Source organism: Papio anubis, chromosome 2 (assembly GCF_008728515.1).
Source record: "Papio anubis isolate 15944 chromosome 2, Panubis1.0, whole genome shotgun sequence".
Lineage (NCBI taxonomy): Eukaryota > Metazoa > Chordata > Mammalia > Primates > Cercopithecidae > Papio > Papio anubis.
The window spans coordinates 20,866,370-20,880,211 of record NC_044977.1 but is presented as its reverse complement, the minus strand read 5'-3'; the positions used below and the strand labels follow the sequence as shown (position 1 = coordinate 20,880,211).

Below are 13,842 nucleotides of genomic sequence, written 5' to 3'. Positions count from 1 at the left end.
TCTATTTTTCTTACTCAAATTATCGTCCACCTTGATTGAAACTACCACCATCTCTTACTTGGATTATTGCTATAGTTTCCTAAATAGTCTCCCTGTTTTTGGCTCTTAGAATATTCTCAACACAGCACCCAAAGTAATTCTGTAAAAATATAAATCAGATTTTAATCATTTCTCTGCTCAAAAACCTCTAATAACTTACCATCACAGAATAAAAGCCAAATTCCCTCAATGTCCTCTAAGACCCTATCCATCTGGCCCAGCTATCTCTAGCTTCACCTCTTCCTGTTTTCTCCACACTCATCTTCCTATAGCCACAGTAACCAGGCATGTTCCTTTCTCTGGGTCTTTGCACTTGGTGTTCCTTCTGACTAGAATGTTCTTCCTCCAAATGTCTGAATGGTGCATTATGATCATTATCTGTTTCACTTCCTTCAGGGCTTTATTCTAAAATGAAGCCTCCTCCCCTCTATCAAAAATTGTGCCCCTTCCCACCCTGACTTCTCCTGGTTCCTTGCTTTACTTTCCTCAGCATTTATCACAACCTGTATTTGTTGGGTTAGGCTTGATTGTGTCTCAGCAACAAACCCCCAACTCTCAAAGGCTTAAAAACATAGAAACATCTATTTTTTGCTCAATCACATGTTTACCAGGGCCTCTGTTTGTAGTTTCTCAAGACCCAGGCTCCATCTGATCAATTGCTTCCTTGCAGGACAGGAAGAACAGAGTTGGAGGGTCTGGCACCAACAACTTAATGAATTGACCTGGAAGTGGCTTATGTCCCTTTTGTGCACAATCTGCTGATGAGAATTAGTTACATGATTGTGACTAATTTCAAGAGATGGAGACATATAATTTTCATGTGGTCAGAATAATAGGGGAATCAGATATCAAGAAACAGAGGCAGTATCTGCCCCATCATTTGACATGCCATATATTTTGTGTGTGTGTGTGTGTGTGTGTGTGTGTGTGTGTTGTTTTTCTGTTTTTTTGAGACAGAGTCTGAGTCTTGCTCTCGCCCAGGCTAGAGTGCAGTGGTGAGATCTCAGCTTACTGCAGACTCCACCTCCCGGGTTCAAGCAATTCTCCCTGCCTCAGCCTCCCGAGTAGCTGGGATTACAGGTGTCTGCCACCGTGCCTGGTTAATTTTTGTATTTTTGTAGAGACGGGGTTTCACCATGTTGGGCAGGCTGGTCTCGCACTCCTGACCCCAGGTGATCTGCCCACCTCGACCTCCGAAAATGCTGGGATTACAGGCGTGAGCCCCCGCGCCTGGCCTGACATACCATATGTTTTACTTATTATTTCTTTATTTATCTCTTCTCACTAGAATGTAAACTCAATGAAAGTACGGCTTTTTGTTTGTTTTTATTCACTGTTTGTTTTGTTCCAGCTTATGGCAGAGAGCTTTGCATATTCTAGGTGCTCAATAAATATTTGTTAAATAAATGAGTGATTGGATTTTTATAATGATTTTAAGAAGAAGAAATACCAACTTTCCTTGCAGATTTGTAGATAGATGCAAAAGATTCCATATGTAAAGTATTGTTAATACTATTACTTCTTGTTGTATGGTAGAATTCTAATTAGAAGACATCTGTGAAATGGGAGATATATAAATATTATCCAAACAATGGAGGATACAGGCAGAGAATAATCTAATTTAAAATCTTATGAAGAAGAGAAACACATAAGTAAAGCATCTAATATGGCTGCCACTGTATTTAATAGTTGCTACATGCATGGAAATCATCCAATATCATTTACAGGGCAAAAAAATAGTCCCAGTGAACATGTTGTAAAGGGAAACTGAATCAGCACAGACATTTGCGACAGTAAAGTTCATCTTCACTTGTTAAAAAGTCCACCCAGCCCTGTGCCTTGCCCTGCTCTGATGATGCTATTGAGACACCCGTCTGACATGCATGGAGTATCGTACTTGGATCTCTATCAGGGACAGGACCACGTTCTTTTCTTGGATCCAAGCCCCTCATGCTAGAAATATGCAGCTGGGATTCTCAATATCAAAACTTCCACTTCTGCCTGATGACACACGTGCTGAGTGCTCTGTGTGGTTATGGAATGCCTCTGCTGATTTTATGAGAAGAGACATGTCTTACTTTCCCTGCCCAATCCCTTGCCAGTTGAGCTTTATGATTCTGTATAAAGAAAAAAAAAGTCAAAATTTAAAACATTAAAGGGATGACAAACACTTTTACGTTTGCCCTGGGCTTGGTGGTAACGTGCTGTTTCTTGATAATAATGAGAGCTGCTAATAGGCATTTTCCATGTGTGCTTTTATGTCTTGCGGATTTATGTGACAGTTTATCTGGTGCTTTAGTTGGGGCCCAGAATTGTAGAGGAAAAGCGTTCACCACCCCATTAGTAATAATGCAGATGAACTAATCCATTGCCACTCAAACAAGATTTTCATGCTAATTATCCACCAAGATCATCCATGTGTGATGTAAAGGTCTGTGGAACTGTTTGGATCTAGGTTGGTCTCATTCCACATGTTTTTGAAGGGCATGGCTGAGACTTATATTGTAAAGTACCTGTCATTCTTAACATAGTCAGTTTATTACTACTTTATTTAAATAAATTATAACAGCGAAGGATAGAGGAAATGGATAAGGAATGAGGAGAGGCTTCCAGAGAATGACTATTTTAAAAATAAATGTATGAAGGAAGGGCATGTAAGTGACAATAAGCCTTAAATTGATATTTCGTGACTGATAGCGAGCCAGTGAAATTCTATCCAAAGGGTAATTCCAAGATTTCATGACTCCCAGCCTTCTTTGTCCTTTTTATAATTTTACCAGAAGAAAAAATTGGAGTTGTTGTCTTTTTGGTCTGAAGTTAATGCTTCCTGTTTGTATTGCTGATTCCAAGTTTTGGGTTATTACGCCACATTAGAAAATAGCAATAAGTCTTTCATATGACCACTGAATTATTTCCAAATAACTAAAAGATATATAAATTAATAATAATTAAAAGGTAACTATCTCATGTATATTTCTAAATGCTGTGTTTGAGAGGAGTTGTTCTGCTGAGCGCCAGAAATATAGTGCTAGAGGTCACTGTATCTGGACCTTTGTTAAATGTACTAGTATTTGGGAGGGAGAAAGACAGTTCATCCTAAGAGCTAATCTACAGTCTGGCCCCAAGAGGGAGGGAGAATAGTTACAATGACTCTTAAGTTCTTCCCAACTCTGAGTTTCCAAGTATCTATGAGCATGATCCTTTCTTTTTAATCAAACTGGTCTATTTGCTTTTTTTAAAATTTTGTACAGGGTTTGCAGTTCAATATGGGCTTCTTGCTACTACCATTTTTTACCTGAAACATTCTTTCAAGTCCGCCTTTTATTTGACTCTTATTTTCAAAGTTAAGCTGAAGTCTCACCTTCTCCATGAACCTTTAGCCTAGAGAATAATATCCACTCCCTCTAAATTCAAGAAATGTAAAGCATTGCTTTGTATGACAATCGTCTGTCTAACTGTCTGGTAATCTCTTTGAGATCAAAAAAATGGTGTTTCTTTCTCTGAGAAGTGTTCCCAACAGTATCTTCTTACATGCCCCAGAAGAATCCTTGTTTTCCTTTGTAAATGTAATTTTTTGCATATAGCTCTTATCGTGTGTCAAAGTTAACTCTTGGAGATCAGAATCCCTCGCTACTGAGGTGTGCTATAGTATCTTACTCATTTTTGCATACACACTATTTAGCCTGTGCCTATGACATTATTTTGTGATCGTCTATTTTTCCTTCATTTATGAGTATAACCTTATTCTGACATTTATTCTGTGAACATTAAGGAGTCACGTGCTGTTTTTGTCCAGCAGGGGAAGAGGAAAGAGATAACATAATAAAGTAGTATTGTACAGTGATTAACCCGGAAATAGTGGGAACGGTGGACTGGAAAGGTAATGAGGTTGTTAATTATAAAAATGGGTAAGACTGGCTGGTCTTTTCAGGCCAAGCCTATGGATATTATGTAGGCACAGGAGACAAAGTTGCGTAGTGTTTGAAGCCCAGAAATGCATTTACCCAAAAAGGAATGAATCCTTTCTACATGGGTTTGAAAGAAGTATATTTGAAAAGTGAAAAGAATCCAAGATGACATCGAGAGGATGCAGGATGAAGTTTTAGAAGCTAGAAATGCAAAGAGAGAGTCAAAGAGTGGGTAAAATAGAGCAAGTAAACAGCTCAGGGGAGCTAGGTGGAATTTTATAGAAATAAAAGGAAAGATGGTATAGAAACTTCGTCTAGAATACATAAAAGAGAAACAAGCAATTCCAAGTTGAGATGATTTTGTATTTATGTCTTCAGTGTCTTAGTGCTTTGCTGATGAGCCTCTCTCTAAAAATACTTTTCTTTTTTTAATGTATCTTATTTACAATTCTTTCTTTTATTTATGAAAATATTGAACACTTCACAAATTTGTGTGTAATCCTTGCGCAAGAGCCCCATGCTAATCTTCTCTGTATACTTCCAACTTTAGTATATGTGCTGCCGAAGCCAGCACAACAATTTTCTTAAATTATAAAATACCTATTTATTTCTTTTAATTTAAATGAAATATAGATATTTTGTGTACATATTAGTAGATCAAATAGCATATTCCATGGTGTTTTTGTACCAAATTACAATTAGAGTGTTTAATTTTTTTCTAGTACAAAAGATGCAGTATATAGTACATATACAGGGCGAACATCATTTTCTTATTATTTAATTATTTTTAATTAACAAAAATCCTATGTGTTTATGGTACATAACATGATGTTTTGAAATATGTATACATTGTAGAATGGCTAAATCAAGCTAATTAACCAAACTAATTGCTTCACATGACGTTTTTTGTATCTTAAAGTCTACTTTTAGCAATTTTCAAGTGTACTTGAATTGTTATTAACTATATTGTTATTAACTATAGTCACTATATTGTACAGTAGGTATCGTGAACTTAAAATGTTTCTTGAGATGAATTGATCTGGAAGGGAGACAGTTTTGGCCAAAATTTAAGGGATGATTTGTAGACAAGAGATAAAAATGCCTTTTCCCCTTAGAGATCAGAATACTAGCAGGAGGAGCTGGGATTTTCTTCAACTGTGTACAAATGGGGTGAACTGGAGTTAATAAACAGTGATCTTGTTGGGTGGGGCTAAGAAAGAAGGTGAGATAGGAATTGCTAGAAAACATTGACTTATTTGCAACTCATTGCAAGTAATTTAAATGAAATGAAACCGTAACCTATATATGATTTGTCCTTAAGAATGTCTTCTGTTATAATAAAATTTTGGGCTCAGGATGACCTGCACCAAAGTGGTCAAGGAGAAGGAAAAGAAGAAAACTCACTTTTTAATTAGAAGTTTAGTCTTTCAGAAGAGAACCACTGCTCCAAGTCCTCAGGATGGTAATGAAACAAAGTCATAGGCATCCTTGCATTTGGACTTCTCCGTGTTTTATGCAGGTTTTGGATGAAGGTGTATATAAAACCTGACTCCTCAAGTGTGACTTGGGTGCCTCGGACTGTGACACATCACAGATGGAAGAAAAGCAAACTGGTTTTGAGGAAGATAATGATGGTTGGAGCCTGACCGCATCAACGGAAGTGTCAGTGGCTCTCAAAGCCTGTAGGGCTGGAGCCAAACAAGTATTCAGAAATAGAGGTTCAGATATCAGAATCAGCTAAGCTACTTATAGTTAGCAGCTAAGTTATGATTGAAGCCTTAACTGTAAAGGAGTGCCCTAAAGGAGCAAAAGACAGAACCTTTGTGAATTGCCATGTTTTGAGGGCCAGAGGAGGAAGAGAAGTAATGGAGAGAGATGGAGATTTCATGGAAAATGAGAATTAGGATACCACTGTGTCACAGAGTAAAATCAAGGTGTAGGGAGAGGTGGAGCAAAGGGTGCTCACACACATGCATACACAAGTAAGGGCAGATATATTAGGTTGGTCAGAGGTCTGCAATGCTACGCAGAAGTTATGGGAAATGAGAACTTCAAACAAATGTCTGAAACATGGGATTCTCCAATCTGCACTAGACTTATCTCAGATATTTTTAGAATCATTAAAACCATTGGCATTATTCTAATGCTGGTGTGCGAAATAATAGATACTTTGTTACTCTCCTGTGAGCAATTAATGTCGCAGATGAATGTTACGAATTAGTTCACATTGTTCTTTAGAGAAGTTTTGGGTGCATCTTATCCTCAGTTGACTTTAGTGTGCTGGGATTAATGTAATGTTCCCTGGGCACGTGGCCTCAGCCCCATAAAACAGGTTGTCACGTTACCATGAATGACTATTATGAGATGCCTGGATGAGGATGGACACCACAGAGATCAAGTACATGCATATGATAATTAGAGGCCTTAGAAATAACTCTCCACTCAGAAGAAATATTTCCTTGTGGAAATGATATGAAATGCCATTAGATATTTACAATCATATTAATTTTTAAAAGAGAGTAGATGAAAAGAGTGTTTGACCAGAAAGAGATGTTGATAGTCTACACCTTATATAATATCATGTAGAATGAATTATCACAGATATCAACACCTCAACATTCATCTTTACTTTTCCTCAGTCTGAATTTTCCTTCTTCCCATTCTCTGGACAAGTCCTTCTTGACATTCAAAACCCAGATCAGATGCCACTTCTTCTGTGATACCATTCCTGACTCACCCACTTCTAACTAGTCAATGCTCCTCTGAATTACCTCTGCATGTAGCTCCCTCCTCTATGTAGAATTTGTTGAGCGCATTGAGTAATAACTCTTACAAGTCTACATCCTCCAGTACAGTACAGTTTATTTGAAGAGATGCATTTGCTTATTATAGTATTAATTCCTATCAAGCATAATATTTTCCATTTAAAAAAATTATTGTATGTGTTTGTTCATTCATTTAAAACATGTTAATTGAATATCCTTTCTCTGCCAGGCACTGTGCCAGGGACAGTATCCTTATATAGCTTATAGTCTGCATATAAACAACATCTATATAGAGTGAATTTTTGGTTGAAAGACAAGGAATGTTAAAAATTCAAAGTACACTGAAATCAAAAAGAACCCATGGATGAAGTCGGATCAAAGACAACCATTACTGAGCTGCACAGTTCAGGAACTGCTTTTCACAGTCTATTTCACTTAATCTTCCCATCAACTCTGAGAGAGTTCTATGATTAATACCACTTTATAGGGGAAAAGGTGACATTTGGATAGTAAGTGAATTATCCATATAGCAGTTGAACAAAAGGGGAATTGTGGGTTTCATTTGGGACTTAAATACAGATTTTCCAGCTCTAAACCCTGTGGCCCATTACATTCCACTATACAGTCCTCCTTCTTCAAAACACCACTCCTCATAGGATCACACGAGCAATCTCAAGGTCATGGAAATATCAGTGCTTCCATAGCCAAAAATTTTAGCAATAATCTCACAAACAATACAATGAGCTTATCTAATTGTCATATGGATTCAATAAAACAGATCTCAAATGTTACGTTTAAAAACTGAGCTCAAACTTTATAAGTTCAATACCTTATCCCTAAAACGAATACCAAATTTCACCAAAATAAATTGAATTGTTGACCAGGCATGGTGGCTCACACCTGTAATCCCAGCACCTTTTGAGGCCAAGGTGGGCAGATCCCTTGAGGCCAAGAGTTCAAGACCAGCCTGGTCAACATGGCGAAACTCTGTCTCTACTAAAAATACCACACACACACACACAAAAATAGAGCCATGCATAGTGTTGTACGCCTGTAGTCCCAGCTACTTGGGAGGCTGAGGCACGAGAATTGCTTGAGCCTGTAAGGCAGAAGCTGCAGTGAGCCGAGATCGCACCACTGCACTCCAGCCTGGGTGATGGAGAGAGAATCTGTCTCAACAATAAATAAATAAATAAATAAATAAATAAATAAATACTTCAATTGTGAATTTATTGAGATGATTGTTAAACTGTGCTAACTCACTGAGATGATATAGGGTCAGTTTACCTACTATCAAGGAAAATTCCCAATGAATTAATTGAAAGATAGTAGTGTCATTAAAAATAAAGATATAAAGCTGTATTTATATTGAAGAAAATACAGGTTATGGAACAGCACTTGGAGTGTAACCTTATTTTTGTAGACTGTAATATATTATTCCCAGGAAAAAGTATCTGAAAGAACATACAAAAATGTTTACAGAAGATTTATCTGCATATTAAATGAATAACTTTATTTTTAAAATTTATTTATTATTATTATACTTTAAGTTGTAGGGTACATGTGCATAACGTGCAGGTTTGTTACATATGTATACTTGTGCCATGTTGGTGTGCTGCACCCATCAACTCGTCATTTACATCAGGTATAACTCCCAATGCAATCCCTCCCCCCGCCCCCATGATAGGCCCCGGTGTGTGATGTTCCCCTTCCTGAGTCCAAGTGATCTCATTGTTCAGTTCCCACCTATGAGTGAGAACATGCGGTGTTTGGTTTTCAGTTCTTGTGATAGTTTGCTAAGAATGATGGTTTCCAGCTGCATCCATGTCCCTACAAAGGACACAAACTCATCCTTTTTTATGGCTGCATAGTATTCCATGGTGTATATGTGCCACATTTTCTTAATCCAATCTGTCACTGATGGACATTTGGGTTGATTCCAAGTCTTTGCTATTGTGAATAGTGCTGCAATAAACATACGTGTGCATGTGTCTTTATAGCAGCATAATTTATAATCCTTTGGGTATATCCCCAGTAATGGGATGGCTGGGTCATATGGTACATCTAGTTCTAGATCCTTGAGGAATCGCCATACTGTTTTCCATAATGGTTGAACTAGTTTACAATCCCAAGACTAAACCAGGAAGAAGTTGAATCCCTGAATAGACCAATAGCAGGCTCTGAAATTGAGGCAATAATTAATAGCCTACCAAGCAAAAAAAGTCCAGGACCAGATGGATTCACAGCTGAATTCTACCAGAGGTACAAGGAGGAGTTGGTACCATTCCTTCTGAAACTATTCCAATCAATAGAAAAAGAGGGAATCCTCCCTAACTCATTTTATGAGGCCAACATCATCCTGATACCAAAGCCTGGCAGAGACACAACAAAAAAAGAGAATTTTAGACCAATATCCCTGATGAACATCGATGCAAAAATCCTCAATAAAATACTGGCAAACCGGATTCAGCAACACATCAAAAAGCTTATCCACCATGATCAAGTAGGCTTCATCCCTGGGATGCAAGGCTGGTTCAACATTCGCAAATCAATAAACATAATCCAGCATATAAACAGAACCAAAGACAAGAACCACATGATTATCTCAATAGATGCAGAAAAGGCTTTTGACAAAATTCAACAGCCCTTCATGCTAAAAACGCTCAATAAATTCAGTATTGATGGAACATACCTCAAAATAATAAGAGCTATTTATGACAAACCCACAGCCAATATCATACTGAATGGGCAAAAACTGGAAAAATTCCCTTTGAAAACTGGCACAAGACAGGGATGCCCTCTCTCACCACTCCTATTCAACATAGTGTTGGAAGTTCTGGCTAGGGCAATCAGGCAAGAGAAAGAAATCAAGGGTATTCAGTTAGGAAAAGAAGTCAAATTGTCCCTGTTTGCAGATGACATGATTGTATATTTAGAAAACCCCATCGTCTCAGCCCAAAATCTCCTTAAGCTGATAACCAACTTCAGCAAAGTCTCAGGATACAAAATTAATGTGCAAAAATCACAAGCATTCTTATACACCAGTAACAGACAAACAGAGAGCCAAATCAGGAATGAACTTCCATTCACAATTGCTTCAAAGAGAATAAAATACCTAGGAATCCAACTTCCAAGGGATGTAAAGGACCTCTTCAAGGAGAACTACAAACCACTGCTCAGTGAAATAAAAGAGGACACAAACAAATGGAAGAACATACCATGCTCATGGATAGGAAGAATCAATATCGTGAAAATGGCCATACTGCCCAAGGTAATTTATAGATTCAATGCCATCCCCATCAAGCTACCAATGAGTTTCTTCACAGAATTGGAAAAAACTGCTTTAAAGTTCATATGGAACCAAAAAAGAGCCCGCATCTCCAAGACAATCCTAAGTCAAGAGAACAAAGCTGGAGGCATCACGCTACCTGACTTCAAACTATACTACAAGGCTACAGTAACCAAAACAGCATGGTACTGGTACCAAAACAGAGATAGAGACCAATGGAACAGAACAGAGTCCTCAGAAATAATACCACACATCTACAGCCATCTGATCTTTGACAAACCTGAGAGAAACAAGAAATGGGGAAAGGATTCCCTATTTAATAAATGGTGCTGGGAAAATTGGCTAGCCATAAGTAGAAAGCTGAAACTGGATCCTTTCCTTACTCCTTATAAATGAATAACTTTAAAAAAATATTCTCTTTTCTAACTCTCTTAAATTTCTTGTTAAAATAAATGTGTACAAGTTGAGTATCCCAAATGCTTGAAGGAAATGCTCATTAGAGCATTTTGGATTTTGAATGTTTGGGTTTGTGATGCTCAACCAGTATAATGCAAATATTCCAAAATCCTAAAAAAATCTAAAATTTGAAAAATGTCTGGTCCCAAACATTTAGGATAAAGGATACTCAACCACTATTATTTGTATAATTTTTTAAGTTAAAAAGTCAATGCAGGGACTATTACTGGGGTAGAGGAAAGGGAGATGAAAATGTGCCACCAGCCTGGGAGGGAAGTGAAATGAGTGATTTGGGAAAGACAGAAGTATTCATATAGTAAGTTGTAAGCAGTTTCATTCCCAGGCTATCTCTGCCAATAGTGACAATTGAACTACAATTGCTTTGTTTTCATCTAGCTTTTGGCTAAAAACAGAATTAATAACAGCTGATTTTAGTAACACATTCTGTTTGCAGTAAGGACCTGTATGGATCGAATTCCATTTAAACTATAATCTAGTTGTAAAATATGTTTGGCACTTTTCATTTTAACAACAGCATTTTTTTCCTACTGAAATCAAATCTTGTTCTGAGCATTTGAGCTGCTTGTTGCTAAGAACTTGTGAGGCCACATTTCTACCATGTGGACATATTTTTAATCATCTAAGCTTTGAATTTTGCATTATTCGTTTCTCAGAAGTTTGGCTTGTGTGTAGCTTCGTAGGGAAAAACAATTTAGCTTTGCTTCTAACATGTCTTTTAATGTGTTCTACAAGGGCTCTGCATGATCTGACCTTCTGTCCTCTATAACTTCGCTGCATACTCCTTAACCCATTATATCCTACCACACTGACTTTGTTTAGGATCTTTAAATCCATCATCTACTTTTTCCCTCAGCACCTTTGCTCATGCTATTCCTTATGTCTGAGAATGCTGTTCCTGCCCTCCCTCTTCACCCAATATGCACACTTTAACTTTGGTTGACTAATTCCTACCCATCCATTACATGTGTGACCTCTTCAGGTCACAGCAGTTATGGAGCTATTGAAGGTTTGGGCACCTCAGCCCTGCAATCTTGGATTTTCCCTCTAGTGTTCCCTTGGGTCTATTTCCTGCTACCAATAAATTGCCTTATCCTCCATTCTTTATCTGTCTTTTTTTTTTTTTCCTCAGCTTCATAGTTTTTGCTACCTAACAGTTTACTATCTCAACTTGAACTTACTCCCATCCCTTATTCTGTCTCCTGGGCTCTCTTTCTTGCCACTTAAATTAATTCATTTCACACTGGGGAATAGTGTAACCAGTGGGAATTACTATATTCTTATTTGCAGTGTCTAACGAACAATTCCCCATGGGGAGTATTGAGACTACTCAAAGGACAATCACATTTCTACACTTCCAAGTTCAGAGTTTTGAGTGAAGTGGGGAAATTCATTGTAGCTCCTAGGTTTAAAATACAAGAAAAAAAATTTGCCTGATAAAAAGTTATGAGACAGCCTTCCTTCTTATTTCTGCAATTTAAAGTCAGAACGACTTTTTTTCAAATGGATTCATTCAGTTAGATTTTGCTAACATTGGGTAAATGTTATAAAATTCTATTTTAAGTACCTAGTCTTAAGCTTGGGTCACATCCACTATGCAAGATGAGGAAATTTTAATAATGTCAGCCTACTAGGCAATGATGCCAAGCCACTTTGACTTTCTTTTTCTCACCTAGTAAAGCTCAAATACTACATTAATAGCAAACCATCAGAGATGTTAGTAATGAGATATATCAGATATGTGCGTAAGTCAAAATTTCAATATTTTATTAATATTGAAAAACATTTTAGACCTTCAAAATGTTTTAATTATTACTATAAAAATGACAAATATTGTCAAAATAGTAATAAATCCCTGATCAGGAAAGATAGCTGTTTATTTTTATAGAAAAACCCAACTGAAGCATTTGGTTACAAGGTCAAAATGTACATGGAATTTCATTTTAATTTGAAGTACAAATAAAGTTAATGGCTTCAGAACTGATTAATTTCATGGTGAACAACTATTCACCTAATTAGTATAGACTAAACTATTCTTAAAACTGAAATGACTGGAGATTGAAAAGACAACTCAGTAATTTATTCTGCTTCAAACTCATTTCTTTTTTCCTTTTCTTTTTTTTTTTTTTGAAATGGACTTTTGCTCTTGTTGCCCAGGCTAGAGTGCAATGGCGCGATCTTGGCTCACCGCAACCTCTGCCTCCCGGGTTCAAACGATTCTCCTGCCTCAGCCTCCCAAGTAGCTGGGATTACAGGCATGCACCACCACGTCTGGCTAATTTGTTATTTTTAGTAGAGATGGAGTTTCTCCATGTTAGTCAGGCTGGTCTCAAACTCCTGATCTCAGATGACCTGCTTACCGTGTCCTCCCAAAGTGCTGGGATTACAGGTGTGAGCCACCACGCCCAGCCTTCAAACTCATTTCTAAGAATGTCAATGGTCATTGTATTGTTTTGCCAAAAGTGTATTTCTTGTTTTCTGGATGAATTTGGAATCACAATATTTTAAAATAATTATTATAACAAAATAAGTGATGTCATCCTTTTTTTTTTTTTTTTTTTGAGGTAGAGTCTTTCTCTGTTGCCCAACCTGGAGTGTGTGGCATGATCTCCGCTCACCTGAGCCTCTGCCTCCCAGGTTCAAGCGATTCTCCTGCCTCAGCCTCCTGAGTAGTTCTGATTACAGGCGCGTGCCACTATGCTTAGCTAATTTTTGCATTTTTAGTAGAGACAGGGTTTTACCATGTTGCCCAGGCTAGTCTCGAATGCCTGACCTCATGTGATCTGCCCAACTTGTCCTCCCAAAGTGCTGGGATGACAGGCATAAGCCACCATGCTCAGCCAATCTCATCTTCATTAATGACTAAAGATAGAAGTCTCAGGGCTTAAAATAATTAATTTTGTTATCTAACATATATTTAGTGACATTGATAAAACAAGACAGCTCATTTTCTGGATGATCACAATTTGGAGTGGTCCTCAAGCAAGAGAAATATTACGATCAGTATAAAACTGGAGAAGTTTGGGAGTTTCTTAATAAATTATGCATAAACTTACCATATGACCCAAAAATTTTATACCTACATATTTACCTTCCAAAAATAAAAATATATGTTCACACAAAGACTTGTACACGAAATTTTATAGCAGCGTTATTCATAGCTAAAACTGGAAACAATCCAAATATTCATCAAATATTTGGCCTGAATAAACAAAATGTAATATATTCATAAAATTCTATTTAACAATTAAAAGGACTGAACTAGTAATACAACATGGATGGATGAGTCTCATAAAAATTATGCTGAGTGAAAGAAACCAGGTGCAGAAGGCAACATGTCATGTATGTCCATTTATATTTAATTACC

General features: G+C 37.2%; 1 protein-coding gene and 1 non-coding gene across 17 annotated transcripts in view; one reads left to right on the top strand and one right to left on the bottom strand.

The window, feature by feature from the left end:
* ABI3BP (ABI family member 3 binding protein) overlaps window positions 1-13,842 on the top strand; it is a 248,598-nt gene that overhangs the window by 34,973 nt on the left and 199,783 nt on the right. The window lies entirely within an intron of this gene.
* LOC116273914 lies at window positions 4,413-4,521 on the bottom strand. The gene has a single exon (XR_004182417.1). It is a non-coding gene; the product is annotated as a U6 spliceosomal RNA (small nuclear RNA).